Source organism: Schistocerca serialis, chromosome 7 (assembly GCF_023864345.2).
Source record: "Schistocerca serialis cubense isolate TAMUIC-IGC-003099 chromosome 7, iqSchSeri2.2, whole genome shotgun sequence".
NCBI classification, from domain to species: domain Eukaryota; kingdom Metazoa; phylum Arthropoda; class Insecta; order Orthoptera; family Acrididae; genus Schistocerca; species Schistocerca serialis.
This window is the reverse complement of record NC_064644.1, coordinates 83,254,796-83,276,527: the sequence shown is the minus strand read 5'-3', so window position 1 is coordinate 83,276,527 and position 21,732 is coordinate 83,254,796. Positions and strand designations below refer to the sequence as shown.

General features: G+C 44.1%; 1 protein-coding gene across 1 annotated transcript in view; it reads right to left on the bottom strand.

The window, feature by feature from the left end:
- Window positions 1–21,732, bottom strand: part of LOC126412901 (uncharacterized) — a 380,720-nt gene that overhangs the window by 189,030 nt on the left and 169,958 nt on the right. The gene's annotated exons all lie outside the window — the stretch shown is intronic.

Below are 21,732 nucleotides of genomic sequence, written 5' to 3'. Positions count from 1 at the left end.
CACGTAAACAGGGGAAAGAGCTCCACTACTGTACAATTACACTGCTGGTGACAAATCGCTAGAAACAGTAACTAACGAGAAATACCAAGGAGCAACAATCCGGAGTGAAAAATAGGTGATAAGCTGTCATTCATTGGAAGACATTTAAGGAAATGTAATTCATTCACGAAAGAAGTGGCAGTGGATTCCAAAACACTTGGTCGACCGATTTTTAAGTCTTTTTCATCAACATGTAACACGTACCAAGTTGGATGAATACAATAGAAAAATAAGATCCAACGCTCCGCCACACATCTTTTAGTTGGCGCAGACCATTACGGAGATGCACCAACAATGTATGCATGCATGTTTGCATATCCAATATTGCTTTTTTCATACATAATTCAATGCATCATTCCTTTTTGTGTATATAGTGAACAATCGAAAGCTGTTGCTTGGATTCCCGGAGTACGTGGCAGCTGGAAACAGGTGGAAGCTAATACACTTTTGAGATCGGAGAACTTTTACGAGAATAACCAGCAACTTTTCTACACCGACAGTTGTACTCTACAAACTACTGGCAGGCGCCTGGCAGAGGGTACTTTCCATTATACGAGTTATCTGGTTTTCTCCGCAAACCGTTCACGTAAGGAGCGCGAGAAGAATGTTTATATGCGCAGTATAATTACGACAATCTCGTCTTCCACGGCAACACGGGACTGAGACGTAGGGAGGTGTACTGTAACCTTAGATTCCTCATTTAAAACTGCGTCTTGTTAAGTAGGCTTTCGTTGTGTAATTGGCGTCTATCCCAAAGAGTGTGGAAATTGTGGCTTTGCAATACTAAAATGAAACTAAACTATATGGTTGCAGAGACTTTTCAAGTATAAAACATGTGCCGACTGAAACAACGAATGAAAATTTCTACCAAGGGCGGGATTCGACTCTGGCCCGCTACATGCCGCTGCCATAGGTCAAACCGGTGCCATAGGTCAAACGGATATCAGCTGCGTTTTTTAAAATAGGAACCAAATGGTTCAAATGGCTTTGAGCACTATGGGACTTAACTTCTGAGGTCATCAGTCCCCTAGAACTTAGAACTACTTAAACCTAACTAACTTAAGGACATCACACACATCCATGCCCGAGGCAGGATTCGAACCTGCGACCGTAGCGGCCGCGCGGTTCCAGACTGTAGCGCCTAGAACCGCTCGGCCACCCGGCCGGCAAATAGGAACCTGCATTTTTTATTACATATTCGTGGAGTACGTAAGGAAATTGAATATTTTAGTTAGACCACTTTTTTAGCTTTGTGATAGATGGCGCTGTAATAGTAACAAGCATATGGCTCACTATTTTAGACGAACAGTAGGTAAAAAGGTACGTGACTTAAATTAAAATACAGAACGTAGGTACGTTTGAACATTTTATTTCGGTTTTTCCAAATTGATACATGTACCTTTGTGAACTTATCATTTCTGAGAACGCATGCTGTTACCACATTAATGCAATATATGCTCAAAATGATATCCGTCAACCTGAATGCATTTGGCAATACGTGTAACGACATTCCTCTCAACAGCGAGTAGTTCGCCTTCCGTAAAGTTCGCACATGCATTGACAATGCGCTGACGCATGTTGTCAGGTGTTGTCGGTGGATCACGATGGCAAACATCCTTCAACTTTCCCCACAGAAAGAAATCCGGGGACGTTAGATCCAGTGAACGTGCGGGCCATGGTATGGTGCTTCGACGACCAATCCGCCTGTCGTGAAATATGCTATTCAACACCGCTTCAACCGCACGCGAGCTATGTGCCGGACATCCATCATGTTGGAAGTACATCGCCATTCTGTCATGCAGTGAAACATCTTGTAGTAACATGGGTAGAACAATCTGTAGGAAATCCGCATAAATTGCACCATTTAGATTGCCATCGATAAAATGGGGGCCAGTTATCCTTCCTCCCATAATGCCGCATCATACAAGGTCGCTGATGTTCCACTTGTCGCAGCCATCGTGGATTTCCCGTTGCCCAGTAGTGCATATTATGCTGGTTTAAGTTACCGCTGTTGGTGAATGACGCTTCGTCGCTAAATAGAACGCGTGAAAATATCTGTCATCCTCCCGTAATTTCTCTTGTGCCCAGTGGCAGAACTATACACGACGTTCAGAGTCGTCGCCAGGCAATTCCTGGCGCATAGAAATATGGTACGGGTGCAATCGACGTTGATGTAGCATTCTCAAAACCGATGTTTTGAGATTCCCGATTCTCGCGCAATTTGTCTGCTACTGATGTGCGGATTAGTCGCGACAGCAGCTAAAACACCTACTTGGGCATCATCATTTGTTGCAGGCCGTGGTTGACGTTTCACACGTGGCTGAACACTTCCTGTTCCTTAAATAACGTAACTATCCGGCGAACGGTCCGGACACTTGGATGATGTCGCCCAGGATACCGAGCAGCATACACAGCACACGCCAGTTGGGCATTTTGATCACAATAGCCATACATCAACACGATATCGACCTTTTCCGCAATTGATAAACGGTCCATTTTAACGCGGGTAATGTATCACGAAGCAAATACCGTCCGCACTGGCGGAATGTTACGTGATACCACGTACTTATACGTTTGTGACTATTACAGGGCCATCTATTACAAAGCGAAAAAAGTGGTCCAACTAAAACATTCATATTTCTTTACGTACTACACGAATATGCAATAAAAAACGAGGATTCCTATTTTAAAAAACGCTGTTGATATCCGTTTGACCTATGGCAGCGTCATTGGGCCAACCATAGCGCCATCTGGTTTCCCCCTTCAAGCTAGACAAGTTTCGTTCTTTGTAGTTTTTTCGTTTGACGCTTATTTCGTGAGATATTTGGCCCGTTCACGATCAATGGACCACCCTCAGCTTGGCATAGAGCCTAGTGAGCAGCAGACCTAGAGTCGAAACCCGACGTTGGTGCAAATTTTCATTCTTTGTTTCAGTCGGCACATGTCTGAAACTTGAAAAGTCTCTGCAACCATATAATTTCATGTGATTAAAGCATCTGTGCCTGGGATTCAGACAGGATCCTCTGTTTCAATAGAGTTCAAGAGCCTCTGCAATGCTCTTCGAGTTTAGGGAGAATACCATGTGGACTGAGGCGTGAACGGGAATTCAGATTAAGGAGGATGGCGTGCCAGGGCAGTTCGTGCATTTGTGCAAAGTCAACTGTGCCAGGTTGGTGGTTATGGCATTTGCCTAGTGAGCAGGAGACCTGGGTTCGAATCCATGGAGTATTTAAAGTTTTCATTCGTCTCTTCAGTCCGCATAGAGTTTTCAGTGTTTCCGTACTGCTCACCCGTGGTCCAGGCAAACCTGTAAATAACCTTTGTGTACGTTCAGTGTTCCTATTACTTCTATTCGGTATGGGTCCCGAAGAACATCCTAAGATGGGACGCACAAGTGATTTGTAAGCAGTCTCCTTTGTCGACTGACAGTATTTTCCCGGTATCTCGCCAAAGCATATGCCTTACCTGCGATTGAGCCTATGTGATCAATCCATTTCATGTTGTTGTTTTGGTCTGTAGTCCGGAGATTGGTTCCATGCAGCTCTTCCGGCTAGTCTCTCCTGTTCGGGTGTCCTCAGCACTACGTAACTACTTACTGAGTTCATGCCTTGGCCTCCGTCTACAGTTTTTACACCACACACTCCCTTCCGTCACAAAATTTACGATCCCTTGTTGTTTCACGACGTATCCTACTCACCAATCCCTCCTTTGAGTCAAATTGAGGCACAAATCTATTTTTTCCTCAATTCAGTTCACTACCCCCTCAGTACTTAATTGATCTACTCACCTAATCTGCAACATTCTTCTGTAGGACCATATTTCAAACATTGTCTCAAAAGCTTGTCATCCACGTTTCGCTCACATACAAGGATACACTCCAAACAAATACTTTCAGAAAAGACTCCCTAACATGTAAATGACATGTTTGGTAAATTTCCATGAAATAATGTAACACTTTTGTTGCACTTTCATGGTTGGTCAGCTTGATTATTCCAAGGATCGAATGAAGAATTTCCACGATGTACAGAGTGCAGGTCATTGTTGACAGGCGTCTGAAATGGTCAGTGTGTCGAGCGTCATTGAAAATAGAGAAAACCGAGTTTCGTGCTGTTATTAAACATTTTCATTTTAAGGTTTGGACTATCGCATAAATCAAAACTGAATTGGATGAAGTTCACGCGGAATCTGCACCATCACTGAAGACCATTTATTTTTAGATTAATGAATTTAAACGCGGTCAGACAAACACTGAAGACGGAGTGCGCTCCGCCCGTCCATTTGAAGTCACCGCAAAGGAAGCCATTGTCAGTATCAGTGGTATGGTAATGCTTAGATCAACATCATCCTCTGTTCATGTGCTTTGTAGACCTGGAAAATGCATTCGACCCAGTCTCACGGGAAGCTCTCTGGATTATACTAAAGAAAACCGGATGCCATGACAAATTTATTAACTTGATTAGACAGTTTCATGACAACATAATGGCAAAAATTCGCCATGAAAACGAGCTTTCAGACCAGTTTCCCGTGACATGCGGTGTAAAACAAGGCTGTGTACTGGCTCCCACACTCTTCTCACTTTATTTCGCAGCTATTATGAGAGACGTGACCAAAGCCTGCAGTGGTCAAATGGGTCTTGACTCGAGAACAGACAAAAGTGTCTTCAACATCTCTCGCCTCAGAACAAAAAGTCGCGTGAATAAAATAACTATCTTAGAAATTCTTTACACAGACGACGTATGCATGATGGCTAATTTTCCTGAATCTCTGCAAACATACATGAACCTGCTAAATGACTCCTGCAGAAGATTTGGTTTAGTCATAGGCATCACCAAGACGCAAATCCTTCAACAACCACTTAGGGGTTCCAATACAGACGGCTGCAGTATTAAGTTGGGCAAGAAACATTTGGAAAACGTGTCAAACTTTAAATATCTAGGTAGCCAAATTAGAAGCGACAACAGCCTGACAACAGAAATTGCAGATCGTATAGCCAATGCAGCCACAGTTTTCGGCAAACTGAATCACCGAGCATGGAAATCACATGATCTCAGACTACCAACTAAAATTGCGGTCTACAAAGCAATAATACTACCAACTTTACTCTACGCCTCGGAAACCTGGTGCTGTTATAAAGCTGACATTAGGAGGCCAGACACCTTTCCTCTTCGCTGTCTGAGATCAATTCTCTGCATGAAATGGGAAGACCGTGTTCCAAACACGGAGATTTTGCGTCGCGTGAAACTGCCTGGCATTGAAGCGCTCTTAACGAAACACCAACTGAGATGGAGTGGCCATATCATACGCAGGAACGACAGTAGACTTCCCAAAGCGGTGTTCTACTCAGAGCTCTCATGTGTCAAGCGGCGGCTAGGTGGCCAACACCTGCGTTATAAAGACACCTTCAAACGCCACCTCACAGCCTGTGGCCTTCCGAGCAAACGTTGGGAGGAGCTTGCATTGCACCGATCACAGTGGTGCTCAACTGTACACAAGTGTGTGGAACAATTCGAGCATACCCGCCTGAAGAACCTGGACGATGAACGAAAGCTCCGCAAATCTAAGCCCAAACCTGATTACATCTACACGTACAACTCCACTGGGCAACTGTATTGCACTTCGTGCGACCGGATCTTCAAAGCTGAGCTCGGTTTTGCAAGCCACATCCGAGCCCGCCACAAACGCGGACTAAAGGACTGATGGAGTCGCTGTCGCCGGACACGGCGAGGAGGACATGATGATGATGGTGGTAATGCAAGACCGCCGAATAAAAATTTGTGAGATTCCTGAGACTTCAGGCATCTCAACTGAGCGAGCGCATAATATTCTGCACGGAGAATTGGCTATGAAGAAGCTGTGTGTGAGGTGGGCGCCGCAATTGCTCACAGTCCACAAAACGCGCATCCGGCACATTTCAACACTATGTCTGGCGACGTATAATCGCAACCCGCAAGACTTTATGCGCTGATTTGTGACTGTTGATGAAACGTGGATCCATCATTACACACCAGAGTCAAAACGGCAGTCAAAACAATGGACGAAGTTTGGTGAAAGTTCACCGAGGACCATTTTGTCAGCTGGGAAGGTAATGACCATTGTTTTTTTGGGATTCTTCAGGAAAAATCATAATAGATTATTTGGGAAAAAGGAAGACCTATAATTGGGCACTATCACGCTCCTTTTCTGGGTTGTTTGAAACGCAAAAAAGCGCTCTTTCACGAGGATAACTCACCATCCGACTGAATGGCGACAGTGCATGAATTGAGCTTTGACTTGGATCCTCATCCACCCTATTCACCTGATTTAGACACAAGGTCCGCTGTTGTTTTCTTGGTAGGTCCGCTGTTGTTTTCTGTCTACAGAAATGATCTTTTGGATAGGGTGGATAGCAATGTGCGTCTGTTTGCTGATGATGCTGTGGTATGCGGGAAGGCTTCGTCGTTGAGTGACTGTAGGAGTATACAAGATGACTTGGATAGGATTTGTGATTGGTGTAAAGTATGGCAGCTAACTCTAAATATAGATAAATGTAAATTAATGCAGATGAATAGGAAAAAGAATCCTGTAATGTTTGAATACTCCTTTAGTAGTGTAGCGCTTGACACAGTCACGTCGATTAAATATTTGGGCGTAACATTGCAGAGCGATATGAAGTGGGACAAGCATGTAATGGCAGTTGTGGGGAAGGCGGATAGTCGTCTTCGGTTCATTGCTAGAATTTTGGGAAGATGTGGTTCATCTGTAAAGGAGGCTGCTTATAAAACATTAATACGACCTATTCTTGAATACTGCTAGAGTGTTTGGGATCCCTATCTGGTCGGATTGAGGGAGGACATAGGAGCAATTCAGAGAGGGGTGCTAGATTTGTTACTGGTAGGTTTGATCATCACGCGAGTGTTACGAAAATGCTTCGGGAACTCGGGTGGGAGTCTCTGCAGGAAAGGAGGCGTTCTTTTCGTGAATCGCTACTGAGGAAAATTAGAGAACCAGCATTTGAGGCTGACTGCAGTGCAATTTTACTGGCGCCAACTTACATTTCGCGGAAAGACCACAAAGATAAGATACGAGAGATTAGGGCTTGTACAGAGGCATATAGGCAGTCATTTTTCCCTCGTTCTGTTTGGGAGTGGAACAGAGAGAAAAGATGGTAGTTGCGGTACGAGGTACCCTCCGCCACGCACCGTGTGGTGGATTGTGGAGTATGTATGTAGATGTAGATGTAGAAGTGACATCCAGTGTATTGCGCGATTAAGTTAGGTCTTCTCTGATTTTCTCAGGATGTCTGCTATATTCATGGTTGAGACTGAGTTTCTCATAGTACATCAGTATCTTCTTTGTCAGTTCTGCTTGAGTTCGTGTGTTTCATATGGCCTTAGAACTTTAGGGGTCGATTCCTTATGACATCACTCACGGTTGCTGTGTGTTGCTGCACTTCCATATTATTCCTGATTTCCCACTCGCCATCATTGTTCTTCCTAGGTCCTAACATCTTTTTGATAACTATGCGTTCTCTGTGCTCCAATATGTTCAGTAGTTCTTTCTGATCGGATGTGTGTGTGCAGCATAAAGTACCAGTCGCCTAATTTCTGTACTGCAGTGATGAATTTTGGTACTTTTGCTTATATTTTTCTTATTATAGAATTAACTGATAGTCCAGTGTGCTGTTTCAGTTTAACAATGCGAGCATCATTCGTCTCTCTTTCTGTGATGTTCTCAAAAATGATATCACCGAGGTGCTGAAATTTCGGAGCCGGTTTGATGCAGCCAAGTTCAGTGTCAAGGATGATAGATAGCACTTGCGCTGGTCATACATCTGAAATCCGGTTTTTTTTGCAAGTGTTCCTGCTACCACTCAGCATCGGTTACATATTACAATTCTCTTCAAACTGATACCGAGTTGACACATCCGTCTGTTTGACGAAGCAGAATTCGAATTCGGTAAGCGAAGATTTTTTTTCGGGCTGGGGGTAGGGGGCAGCTGCTTCACCTACCTCTTTCTCTGACCCACATCCAGGGTTGGATCTCCCTCTCCGTCCTCCTCCCCTCTCCTCTCTCTCCCCCTCCCCCACCCCAATATAATTTGTCGTGATGCTCATTTTTAGCGTACAACAGAAGCCTGCGATTTTGGTAATTATACAGTAAAATAAATTAAACGTTTTGATGTATTAACAGTACAGTCAAGAAAACACCCAACGACAGTCCAAAGTGAAGTCCGTGCGAGAGACATCAAGACTGGTGTGTGACAAGGGGACGCCCTGTTGCCAGTATTCTTTTACCTGGTTTTACAGACAGTCACATAAGAATGGCGCTCGGCGCTGGCCATGATAGACCATGGCATAAAGTTAGGAAGAGGCAAAAGGAAAGAAGTCGGGATCGACTGTTTGGCATTAGCGCCTAGAACCGGTCGGCCACTGCAAACATTCCTTGTGCAAAATTAGTCTGCAGACGGCCAAGCGTGTTTGCGCAAAATCCTTGGTCATGCATGTTTGCAGTCTTGCAGTCTACATCTACATATACAGGGTGAGTCACCTAACGTTACCGCTGGATATATTTCGTAAACCACATCAAATACTGACGAACCGATTCCACAGACCGAACTTGAGGAAAGTGGCTAGTGTAATTGTTTAATACAAACCACACAAAAATGCACGGAAGTATGTTTTTTAACACAAACCTACGTTTTTTAAAATGGAACCACGTTGGTTTTGTTAGCACATGTGAACATATAAACAAATACGTAATCAGTGCCGTTTGTTGCATTGTAAAATGTTAAGTACATCCGGAGATATTGTAACCTAAAGTTGACGTTTGAAACCTCCGACGTTCAGTTGCGTGTTGTGACAAACACGGACCGCGGTCGGCGAGCAGCATCTGCAGGGACATGTTTACGATGACGACCGTGTTTACGAGTGTGGCTGTAGCGCACTGTTGTGGTTTGGTCTAGCTGTCGCAGTGTCCGCATGTAGCGCTTGCTGCTATTGTTATTCTGCATTCGTCTCTGCACGCAGACCAACTGTAGTACACCGTGTTACCAGACGTCTGTGATAGTGTAGTGTTGTAGGAACTGTGACCATGGTGTATTCGAACTCTGAAAAGGCGGAGATGATACTCATCTATGGCGAGTGTCGACGAAATGCAGCTGAACCCTGGAGGGTGTATGCAGAACGGTACCCGGACAGAGAGCATCCAACGTGCCGCACATTGCAAAACATCTACCGCCAACTGTATGCAACAGTATGGTCGTAGCACGCAAACGGGTCCGTAACAGGCCCGTCACAGGAGAAGCGGGTGCAGTTGGTGTGTTAGCTGCTGTTGCCATGAACCCACACATGAGTACACGGGACATTGCGAGAGCCAGTGGACTGAGTCAACGTAGTGACATGCGCATACTGCATCGTCACCGCTTTCACCCGTTTCATGTGTCGCTACATCAGCAATTACATGTTGATGACTTTAATCATCGAGTGCAATTCTGTCAATGGGCATTAACAGAGAATGCGTTGCAGTTCTACCTGTTTACCGATGAAGCGGGTTTCACAAACCACGGGGCAGTGAATCTACGGAACATGCATTACTGGTCCGTGGACAATCCTCGCTGGCTCAGACAGGTAGAGCGACAGCGACCGTGGACTGTAAATGTATGGTGCGGAATCATTGACGGTTGGTCCTCACTTCATTGCAGGGGCCCAAACAGCTGCAACATACATCGCGTTTCTACAGAATGATCTGCCAACGTTGCTCGAAAATGTCCCGCTGGAAACGCGTCGACGTATGTGGTATCGCATGATGGTGCACCTGCACATTCCGCAATTAACACTAGGCTGGCCCTTGACAGGATGTTCGACGGGCGTTTCATAGGACGTGGAGGACGCATAAATTGGCCAGCCCGTTCTCCTGATCTTACACCTCTGGACTTCTTTATGTGGGGTACGTTAAAGGAGAATGTGTACCGTGATGTGTCTACAACCCCAGGGGATATGAAACAACGTATTGTGGCAGCCTGCGGCGACATTACACCAGATGTACTGCGGTGTGTACGACATTCATTACGCCAGAGATTGCAATTGTGTGCAGCAAATGATGGCCACCACATTGAACATCTATTGGCCTGACCTGTCGGGACACACTCTATTCCACTCCGTAATTGAAAACGGAAACCACGTGTGTATGTGTACCTCACCCCTCGTGGTAATGTACATGTGCGTCAGTGAAAAAGACCAATAAAAAGATGTTAGCATGTGGACGTAATGTGCTGTTCCAGTCTCTTCTGTACCTAAGGTCCATCACCGTTCCCTTTGGATCCCTACGTAATTCGGTGCTCTCCGATACACACGATCGAATAGCGGAGGAGTGGTACTCAAGCGTCAACTTTAGGTTACAATATCTCCGGATGTAATTAACATTTTACAATGCAACAAACGGCACTGATTACGTATTTGTTTATATGTTCACATGTGCTAACAAAACTAACGGGGTTCCATTTAAAAAAACGTAGGTTTGTGTTAAAAAACTTACTTCCGTGCATTTTTTTACGGTTTGTATTAACCAATTATACTAGCCCCTCTCCTCACGTTCGGTCTGTGGAATCGATTCGTCAGTATTTGATGTGGTTTACGAAATATATCCAGCGGTAATGTTAGGTGACTCACCCTGTATACTCCGAAAGCCACCGTACGGTGCGCGGCGGAGGGTACCCCATACCACTACTAGTCGTTTCCTTTGCTGTCCCACTCGCATACTGAGCGAGGGAAAAACCATTGTCTTTATGCCTCCGTGTGAGCCCTAATTTCTCGTATCTTCGCGGTCCTTACGAGCAGTGTATGTTGACGGTAGTAGGATCGTTTGGCAGTCAGCTTCAAATGCTGGTTCTCTAAATTTTCTCAGTAGTGTTTCTAGAAAAGAATGTCACCTTTCCTCCAGGGATTCCCACTTGAGTTCCCGAAGCATGTGTGACAGCCATTAATAGTGTAACTATCTCCGTGTGGAGGTCAGTGTCTTTGTGGTGGGACGGCAGGCGTGCTCTTCAGCTCCCGCTCCTGTGAAAGCAGCCGCCCACGCGGACAGCGGCTTTCGGCCGTAACCTTGAACTTAACACACTTTCACTCGTGAGTGTAGCGTAAACAAAGCAAAAGCCGTGAGTTTCTGATAACGCTAAAGCTCGGCACCAGAACAAATAGTGAATACACGCTGACGTTTATAGAATCTTACAGCTCAACCACATCGGCGAAAAAGTGCAGGAAACACAACAGCAGAAGCTCTTTTCGTCGTTTCCATACACTCTCCCGTCTTTACTACTCTATTGTCGCGAGTTTCTCACGGTTTCCAGCTGGGCAAAAATCGCCAGCATCCAGGCGACACGCTCCACCTGGAATTGCTCTCTCTCCAGCTTCCCATTTATGGCTTCTTTCGCTGCTTCAGGTCATTCCTACCGTCTTCCATGCAGACGGAATCCTCCAGTAGAAGAGTCAGTAGAAACCACTTGACAGGGCGCCATAGCGGAGAAAATCTGAGAGTAAGGATGGATATACCTGAGACTGCAATTAAATGACCTTCAACTGATTTCAAGGCCTTCAGTCGTATCCTCAGACGCGTCTGTGAATCGTTCCTATAGCCTGGTGAAAGATATGTTCAGGGTGAGTTAGCTAAGTTCTAAATATTGTAATGATAAAAGTAAAGTTGATAGCAACACCCCTGTAATTAATAAGCCTATGAAAACGTACTATACATTGTTTAGTGAGGACTTTCTCACAGTTTATCTGGGTGAAAACAATATTATATTTTAAACGGTTCCAAACTAATTTTTTTGGTTGGCAGCTTCACTGAATGAGCCTCTATAAATATGAGAACTGTTCACAAGTACATCTGGAAATAAAGATTGAAGCCTTGAAGTCGGCCATGTCAAAATACGATTGCAGATAGTTTATTTCCAGTCTGAGACAAATTAATTCTTACTCTGAATTTACAGTAGGTTTGCGTTCCCGCAATGTAAAGTTTAAATATAAGATTAGACTAAGCATAGCGCGCACCGGAGCATTTAAACGCTATTTCTTGCTGCGGTTGGATCGGGAATTAACAATAAATGTGATCCAATGTTAAGTACCACGCTCTTCACAGTGGTTTGTAGGCTATGAATGTAGATGTAGACAATGTCATTGGTCTCGCGTATTGCGTAGTCTCCGGCCAAATATATAAAAGGCAGCCTGTGTCCGTCTTTGGTTAGACTTTTTAGCGTTGAAGAGGAGAACGCGTAACTAAGGCTCGCTTCAAATTAATGACGTAAGGAATGAGGAGATATAACAGAAGAATAATAGATATATCAAGCAGTGATATTCTTATGCCTGTGTCGTATGTTTTTCTTCACAGGCCGAACGAGGCTAACACACTATTTCAAGAACTGTGGGTTCAGTACTCAACAAAACCACTTTCAGGGGGTGTCATTGGCTGATGTTCCAACCTGGAAACAAACAGCAGAAGCTGTAGCATTTTGTATAGGAAAACGTGAAGTAGAGTGACGGTAGATTCTTTGATGAGTGGCAAAATTTCATGAAATTCAGGCCACAAAAAACGACGACTCTGTCTTTAAATAGCTTCTGGCGCATAAAAAGTGCACAGCGTGTTTCGGATCACAGCATAATGAAGAATTTTATTCGGAATTACTGAAATTAGCAGAATATTATTTTGCTATTCAAGGTCACAATAGCAATATCGAAATGATGTTCTCCTTCATCAGCGCCCAGTAGACAAAAGAACACACACATAGCCGCACGAAATGATTTCCAAAAAAAATAACGCTCTTGATAAAGTGGGTTCAAACGAGAAATATTAATACTCAACTATAGATTGTTCTTATCACTTTATAAGTCTAATGGAAATGACCAAAGATATTCAGTATCTTTTCGTTTCCGTCCAGGAGGTGCAGATAATTAATTATTTTGCTTTATGAAGAATCTTTAGTTGATGTTGACATAATATCATCTTAGGAAGAAGACTTATTCAATTAACAAGATTAAGCATTTAGTTGCTGTCATAAGGATCATACCAAAGCTAGTTACTGTTTATTTTATATTTTGTTTAAGCCACTTTAAGGTTGATTCCACAAAAAACTGACTGCAATTGATTATTAATAAACAATTAAAAATACACAACTGACCATTTCTATAACAAAAAAAGGTAGTCTGATCTTTAGGATACAATGTCCGGGTGAATATAACGCCGAGTCCAGTTTTTCTATTCTTGGGCGTGGCAGTCCTACTCCCGTAGTGTGGTCGATATCCCCATCGCATCGTACACGTACAAGTTTCCGTGGCGCCCTACACCACTTCACAGAAATTGCAGAGGCAGCCACGTCTAATTGCTGTATTATCGAAGTGATCTAGCCCTTTGTTGTAGTCACTCCAACGTTGAGGGAACGTCAAACTGCAACGAGCCATCATTCTCAAACAGAAAACAGCAGCGTCAGAGTGACTTCACCACCAAGAGATACATCGGTTGCACCTAGACAAGTATAACATCAATATGCAGCAAGAACGTAGGGCTGCACTATTAAGAATAACGTATTTCCTCTTGGCTGTACTTCGTGTGAACTAGAAGCAAGGTTACCTACGACTATTGTTAATGGAACCATATGCTAATTTCTAGTATACCACAAAGGTCTTAGGAGAGCTACTGAACTGTGTCTAAGTGCTCAGGTTCAGGAGAATTGTTGTTGTTGTGATCTTCAGTCCTGAGACTGGTTTGATGCAGCTCTCCATGCTACTCTATCCTGTGCAAGCTTCTTCATCTCCCAGTACTTACTGTAACTTACATCCTTCTGAATCTGCTTAGTGTATTCATCTCTTGGTCTCCCTCTACGATTTTTACCCTCCACGCTGCCCTCCAATGCTATATTTGTGATCCCCTGATGCCTCAGAACATGTCCTTCCAACCTGTCCCTTCTTCTTGTTAAGTTGTGCCACAAACTCCTCTTCTCCCCAATTCTATTCAATACCTCATCATTAGTTATGTGATCTACCCATCTAATCTTCAGCATTCTTCTGTAGCACCACATTTCAAAAGCTTCTATTCTCTTCTTGTCCAAACTATTTATCGTCCATGTTTCACTTCCATACAGGGCTTCACTCCACACAAATACTTTCAGAAACGACTTCCTGACATTTAAATCTATACTCGATGTTAACAATTTCTCTTCTTCAGAAACGCTTTCCTTGCCATTGCCGGTCTACATTTTATATCCTCTCTAGTTCGACCATCATCAGTTATTTTTCTCCCCAAAATAGCAAAACTCCTTTACTACTTTAAGTGTCTCATTTCCTAATCTAATTCCCTCAGCATCACCCGACTTAATTCGACTACATTCCATCATCCTCCTTTTGATTTTTTTGATGTTCATCTTATAACCTCCTTTCAAGACACTGTCCATTGCGTTCAACTGCTCTTCCAAGTCCTTTGCTGTCTCTGACAGAATTACAATGTCATCGGCGAAGCTCAAAGCTTTTATTTCTTCTCCATGGATTTTAATACCTACTCCGAATTTTTCTTTGATTTCCTTCACTGCTTGCTCAATATACAGATTGAATAACATCGGGGAGAGGCTACAACCCTGTCTCAATCCCTTCCCAACCACTGCTTCCCTTTCATGCCCCTCAACTCTTATTAATGCCGTCTGATTTCTGTACAAATTGTAAATAGCCTTTCGCTCCCTGTATTTTACCCCTGCCACCTTTAGAATTTGAAAGAGAGTATTCCAGTCAACAGTGTCAAAAGCTTTCTCTAAGTCTGCAAATGCTAGAAACGTAGGTTTCCCTTTCCTTAATCTAGCTTCTAAGATAAGTTGTAGGGTCAGTATTGCCTCACGTGTTCCAACATTCCTACGGAATCCAAACTGATCTTCCCCGAGGTCAGCTTCTACCAGTTTTTCCATTCGTCTGTAGAGAATACGGGTTAGTATTTTGCAGCTGTGACTTATTAAACTGATTGTTCGGTAATTTTCACATCTGTCAGCACCTGCTTTCTTTGGGATCGGAATTATTATATTCTTCTTGAAGTCTGTGGTTATTTCGCCTGTCTCACACATCTTGCTCACCAGATGGTAGAGTTTTGTCAGGACTGGCTCTCCCAAGGCCGTCAGCAGTTCTAATGGAATGTTGTCTACTCCCGGGGCCTTGTTTCGACTTAGGTCTTTCAGTGCTGCGTCAAACTCTCCACGCAGTATCGTATCTCCCATTTCATCTTCATCTACATCAGAGACAGTATGACACGTTATTTCTGCAGGGAACTTCCAACGACTTGTTGAGTCCATGCCACGTCGAGCTGCTGCAATACGCGCCGGCCGCTGTGGCCGAGCGGTTCCAGGAGCTTCAGTCCGGAACCACACGGCTGCTACAGGTGCAGGTTCGAATCCTGCCTCAGGCATGGTTAGGTTTAAGTTGTTCTAAATTTCTGGGGCTGATGACCTCAGATGTTAAGTCCCATAGTGCTTAGAGCCATTTTTAATCATTTGCTGTACTACGCCGAAAAAAGGGATATTAAGAGGTATCCCGTAACTTTTCTCATCTCAGTGTGTATTGTATAATAGTACGACGTCACTATTACCACGATGGACGGATGTTTACGGTCGAATTTCAAACAGAGTTGTACGAACCACGATCAAAGCAAAGCTCTGCGTTTTGGCCCTAAGGGGGCTGTCGGTACCGAGCGACCACCGTGCCATCATCTGCCAACGGCGCCACTGGACGCGGTATGGAGGACGTGGGGTCGGCACACCGCCTCAGACCTCGCAGCCGTCACTTCTCACCCACGTAGCGCCTCAGCATCACGATCCTGAGCGCACCGCGTCCCGCCGAGGAAAAATCACTGGCAATACCGGGAGTCGAACCCAGATCCTCTGCATTGCACTCGCACACGCTCACCAATGAACTACGGAGGCCGACCACCGACCACTAACGTGAATTTTAAATGGAGGAGACCCGATATTCCGACGAGGAGAGTGGTTCCCGCGGCGAAAATGATCTCGATCAGTGGATCGCGAGAGCGAGATCCGGATCAGGAGACTTTCTACCGGAAAATGAAAGCGACGCGGTGCACTGGCGCAGTACTGGTGGCTCGAGGTTCAGTTCCCCGCCTGCCAGTCCCTTATTACGTCCTCTGGACGGTGTCCGTCATTACTGAGGATAATTGTGGGACGGCTCCCGAAACGGGGCCGCAGTGAATTCCCCGGGTAGCGCGCGCACTGTACAGCAGGGCGCAGCTCGTCAGATGGGACCGGGAAGCGCTTGGCCTACATGTGGAGCGGACCGACAAGCGGCGCTGTGACGTCACGCGCCACAGCCGGCTGCGGATCTGCTGTCTGTCGCGAAGTTCAGGGGGGCCTTTCGTCTGAAGCCCGCGCGCTCAGAGCAAGTGCAGCCCCTCGCGGTACGTTGCGCCAGCGTCGAACTGAAGCATCGTCAGGGAGTTCTTACTGGCAGTGAGGACCATCCTGACAGGCTGCGCAGCTTACAGGGGGCGGGGGGGGGGGGGGGGGGGGCAATGCGAAGGCCCGTCACACGGGGGGTACGGATGCCAGCAGTGCAGTCTTACAGGTCGCGTGATTTGCCCGCAGATCGGACTTGTATGCGCAAATCGAAGACCGCAGCGATCGATCGCTGATCGCTCGAAATTTCTCTGCAGTCTGGGGAATCGCGTGCGATGAAGCGGCAATTGGTTGCAATATGGCGAAGTGAAAGCAGAAAGGTGGAAGGAGTATATAGAGGGTCTATACAGGGGCGATGTTTTTGAGGACAATATTATGGAAATGGAAGAGGAGGTAGATGAAGATGAAATGGGAGATATGAAGAGTTTGACAGAGCACTGAAAGACCTGAGTCGAAACAAGGCCCCGGGAGTAGACAATATTCCATGACAACTACTGACGGCCTTGGGAGACCCAGTCCTGACAAAACTGTACCATCTGGTGAGCAAGATGTATGAGACAGGCGAAATTCCCTCAGACTTCAAGAAGAATATAATAATTCCAATCCCAAAGAAAGCAGGTGTTGACAGATGTGAAAATTACCGAACTATCAGTTTAATAAGTCACAGCTGCAAAATACTAACGCAAATTATTTACAGACGAATGGAAAAACTGGTAGAAGCCGACCTCGGGGAAGATCAATTTGGATTCCATAGAAATGTTGGAACACGTGAGGCAATACTGACCCTACGACTTATCTTAGAAGAAAGATTAAGGAAAGGGAAACCTACGTTTCTAGCATTTGTAGACTTAGAGAAAGCTTTTGACAATGGAATACTCTCTTTCAAATTCTAATGGTGGCAGGGGTTAAATGCAGGGAGTGAAAGGCTATTTACAATTTGTACAGAAACCAGATGGAAGTTATAAGAGTCGAGGGGCATGAAAGGGAAGCAGCGGTTGGGAAGGGAGTGAGACAGGGTTGTAGCCTCTCCCCGATGTTATTCAATCTGTATATTGAGCAAGCAGTAAAGGAAACAAAAGAAAAATTCGGAGTAAGTATTAAAGTCCAACGCACCCGCACATCGAGCTAACGTTACGCAACAGTATCTTCGTGATAACAACTTTGAAGTGATTCCTCAAGCTCCCCACTCACCTGACCTGGCTCCTAGTGACTTTTGGCTTTTTCCAACAATGAAAGACACTATCCGTGGCCGCACATTCACTAGCCGTGCTGCTATTGCCTCAGCGATTTTCCAGTGGTCAAAACAGACTCCTAAAGAAGCCTTCGCCGCTGCAATGGAATCATGGCGTCAGCGTTGTGAAAAATGTGTACGTCTGCAGGGCGATTACGTCGAGAAGTAACGCCAGTTTCATCGATTTCGGGTGAGTAGTTAATTAGAAAAAAAATCGGAGGCCTTAGAACCTGAATGCACCTCGTACTAAATGCCTTTTTCCAAAGCTATTTCACAGAGGAAGACTGCACTGTAGTTCCTTCTCTGGATTGTCGCACAGGTGACAAAATGGTAGATATCGAAATAGATGACAGAGGGATAGAAAAACAATTAAAATCGCTCAAAAGAGGAAAGGCCTGTGTACCTGATGTGATACCAGTTCGATTTTACACAGAGTACGGTGTACCGTAGGTCTCTAGAAGAGCGCAGCGTTCCAAAAGTTTGGAAAAGGGCATAGGTCGTCCTCGTTTTCAAGAAGGAACGTCGAACAGATGTGCAGAACTATAGACCTATATCTCTGACGTCGATCAGTTGTAGAATTTTGGAACAAGTATTATGTTCGAGTGTAATGACTTTTCTGGAGACTAGAAATCTAATCTGTAGGAATCAGCATGGGTTTCGAAAAAGACGATCGTGTGAAACCCAGCTCGCGCTGTTCGTCCACGAGACTCAGAGGGCCATAGACACGGGTTCCCAGGTAGATGCCGTGTTTCTTGACTTCCGCAAGGCGTTCGATACAGTTCCCCACAGTCGTTTAATGAACAAAGTAAGAGCATATGGACTATCAGACCAATTGTGTGAGTTCCTAGATAACAGAACGCAGCATGTCATTCTCAATGGAGTGAAGTCTTCCGAAGTAAGAGGTGTGCCGCAGGGGAGTGTCGTAGGACCGTTGCTATTCACAACATACGTAAATGACCTTGTGGATGACATCGGAAGTTCACTGAGGCTTTTTGCGAATGATGCTGTGGTATATCGAGAGGTTTTAACAATGGAAAATTGTACTGAAATGCAGGAGGATCTGCAACGAATTGACGCATGGTGCAGGGAATGGCAATTGAATCTCGATGTAGACAAGTGTAATGTACTGCGAATACAAAGAAAGAAAGATCCCATATCATTTAGCTACAATATAGCAGGTCAGCAACTGGAAGCAGTTAATTCCATAAATTATCTGGGAGTAGGCATTAGGAGTGATTTAAAATGGAATGACCATATAAAATTAATCGTCGGTAAAGCAGATGCCAGACTGAGATTCATTGGAAGAAGCCTCAGGAAATGCAGTCCGAAAACAAAGGAAGTAGGTTACAGTACACTTGTTCGCCCACTGCTTGAATACTTCTCACCGGTTTGGGATCCGTACCAGATAGGGTTGATAGAAGAGAGAGAGAAGATCCAACGGAGAGCAGTGCGCTTCGTTACAGGATTATTTAATAATCGTGAAAGCGTTACGGAGATGACAGATAAACTCCAGTGGAAGACTCTGCAAGAGAGACGCTCAGTAGCTCGGTAAGGGCTTTTGTTGAGGTTTCGAGAACATACCTTCACCGAGGAGTCAAGCAGTATATTGCTCCCTCCTACGTATATCTCGCGAAGAGACCATGAGAATAAACTCAGAGAGATTAGAGTTCACACAGAGGCATACCGACAATCTTTCTTTCCACGAACAATACGAGACTAGAACAGAAGGGAGAACCGAGAGAGGTCTCAAGGTACCCTCCGCCACACACCGTCAGGTGGCTTGCGGAGTATGGATGTAGATGTAGATTTTGAGATATTTGTAGGACAACTAGAAGCAGTATTAAAGTTTTGGCTCATAAAAACAAAGATGTAATGTTAAGTGGACATCTTAATTTAAATGTTTATGGCGTACCTGTTTTACAACTATACTCGATTTCCTTATCATTAATTTACAAGAAAAGTTACAGAAACCAGTTGTGTTCTTCCTAGTTCTTTCTGTGGACACATCAAGATTACAAAGTCATAATGTACATACTCATAGTTGACTACAAGACAAGTAAAAGAGGATTTGAGCACTTTGAAATGTATGTCTGATATAGGGACTGGAAAGAATTGCAGAACACAGTCGGCGTCAATGGAAAAAGAAAAAAATGCCCCGTGCTAGTAAGACTCATGCACTGAGCGTTCCGTGCAAACTATATATACACTGACCCCTCAGTGTATTTTATTAAATCTTCTCTCTCTACGTCTACCAATTATATATATATTACCACCCTGGGAATCGAGAATCTCAAAGATTTTTGCCTGTTTTATAGTTTTCTACATATTTACATTTTTGTTTGTTTTATACCTATGAATATAACGAAGCGAGTATGAAACTTCAGTTTATATACGTAGAGAGAGACGATTTAATTACAGTTCAACAATTTTCAAATTTTTTAACTTTACTTGCACTGTGAAAACCTTGATTCTTGCCAAATTTCACGATTCTTTGATAACAGGAACTAACCTAAAGTTTTTGATGAGTGAGTTTGTATCAAAATACACGACATAAATGGCAGAATCTTTGGATTGCATGAACCTAGAAGCTTAAACTTTTTACACAGCCATATTATATAGGGTTTGATAAGTCAGAGAAAAAAGGGTCTTAACAGACAGACAGCCGGACGGGCAAGAAAGCGATCCTACAGACTGAGATACGGATGCCTAAAAATGTAATGTACCTCGTAACATGACCACCAGTTTTCAACAAAACCACTCCAAAACAAGTTTAAGAAAGTTGAATTCCTGTTTTCTATATATTTTTTTAATTTATTTGTTTTATTTTTCTTTTTGCTGTTATTAGTCGACACTCGGAGATCAGCTCCAGTCCTACTAAACATAATTCGTTTTCTATAGCAGAACGTCATGACACAGTAGCGTTCGGAATAGGGGAGCGGTGGGAGGGGGGGGGGGGGTGTAAAGCGGCCAGGGCGGCCCCCGTAGAGTGATGGTGTCCGCCGAGAAGTGGTCAAACTAGTTCTAATACACAACATCACTGTTTCAAGAAATAATTATTCGCAAGAGTTGCCATGGAGCATTTACTGATCTCCTATCGGTTCACGACTAGTTTCGTGACTGTAAAGTCACACCCACAAGTGCCAGACAGTTGTCGTAAGTTTTACAGGGACACGGCTTCCTCCTCTGAAAACCTCTATTGTTTGGCACCTGGGAATCTGACTTTATAGACATGAAACTAGTTGTGAAGCAATAGGAGATCAATAGTTCTTCTCATGCCAGCTGTTGCGGATATTTATTTCTACACGTATGACTGCCCTACTCACAAAGTGATTTGTGAACAGCACTGTTGGCAGTGAGTTTGACAGAGAAAGCTTGTTCCGTTATTGTTATTGATTTCAGTCATGTGATGTAAGGCAGCTCATTTATTTTTTGTCACCACAGTACACGTAGAATTAATACTTTCTTGCCATACTAATGTTGAAGCAACGCGTTGTAGCCTACAAATATAGTTCCTTCCCAATTATTTCTTTCGTTCCGATAGTTTCATCTGTGAACCATTAACGATAACATGCTGTCCGATCGATAAAAGTGGCCACACTACTGTTCAGGAAAAGTGGCGAAAGTGTTTCCCCCACATAAGAATTAGTTGCTTCCACATATCATGTATAATACTACAGACCAGACTCACGTCTAAATCCTTTTATTTACTAACCTGTTCTCTGTCATTCTATCCCCTTTTGACGATTTTATGTTGAGTAATTTATTTTATTTTAACCGCCTCTTTTCTGTTTCGACTAATATAAAAATCCGATTGAAGACGATCTGTTGCGGCCACTTGGTATTGTTACAGATACTAGAGCATCAAGATGCCTGGAAAATATGTCCGGAAATAAGATCAACGTATATGGGACCTTGTTGAGATGGCACTCGCCGTATTGCCCCCTTAGGTGGGATAAAGTGGTCACTATGTAAGCTTTCAGAAAAATGCATATAATTCCTGTTTGTTATATTCTTTGTCACTTAAAAATATTCATTGTAATAACTTATCGAAAAA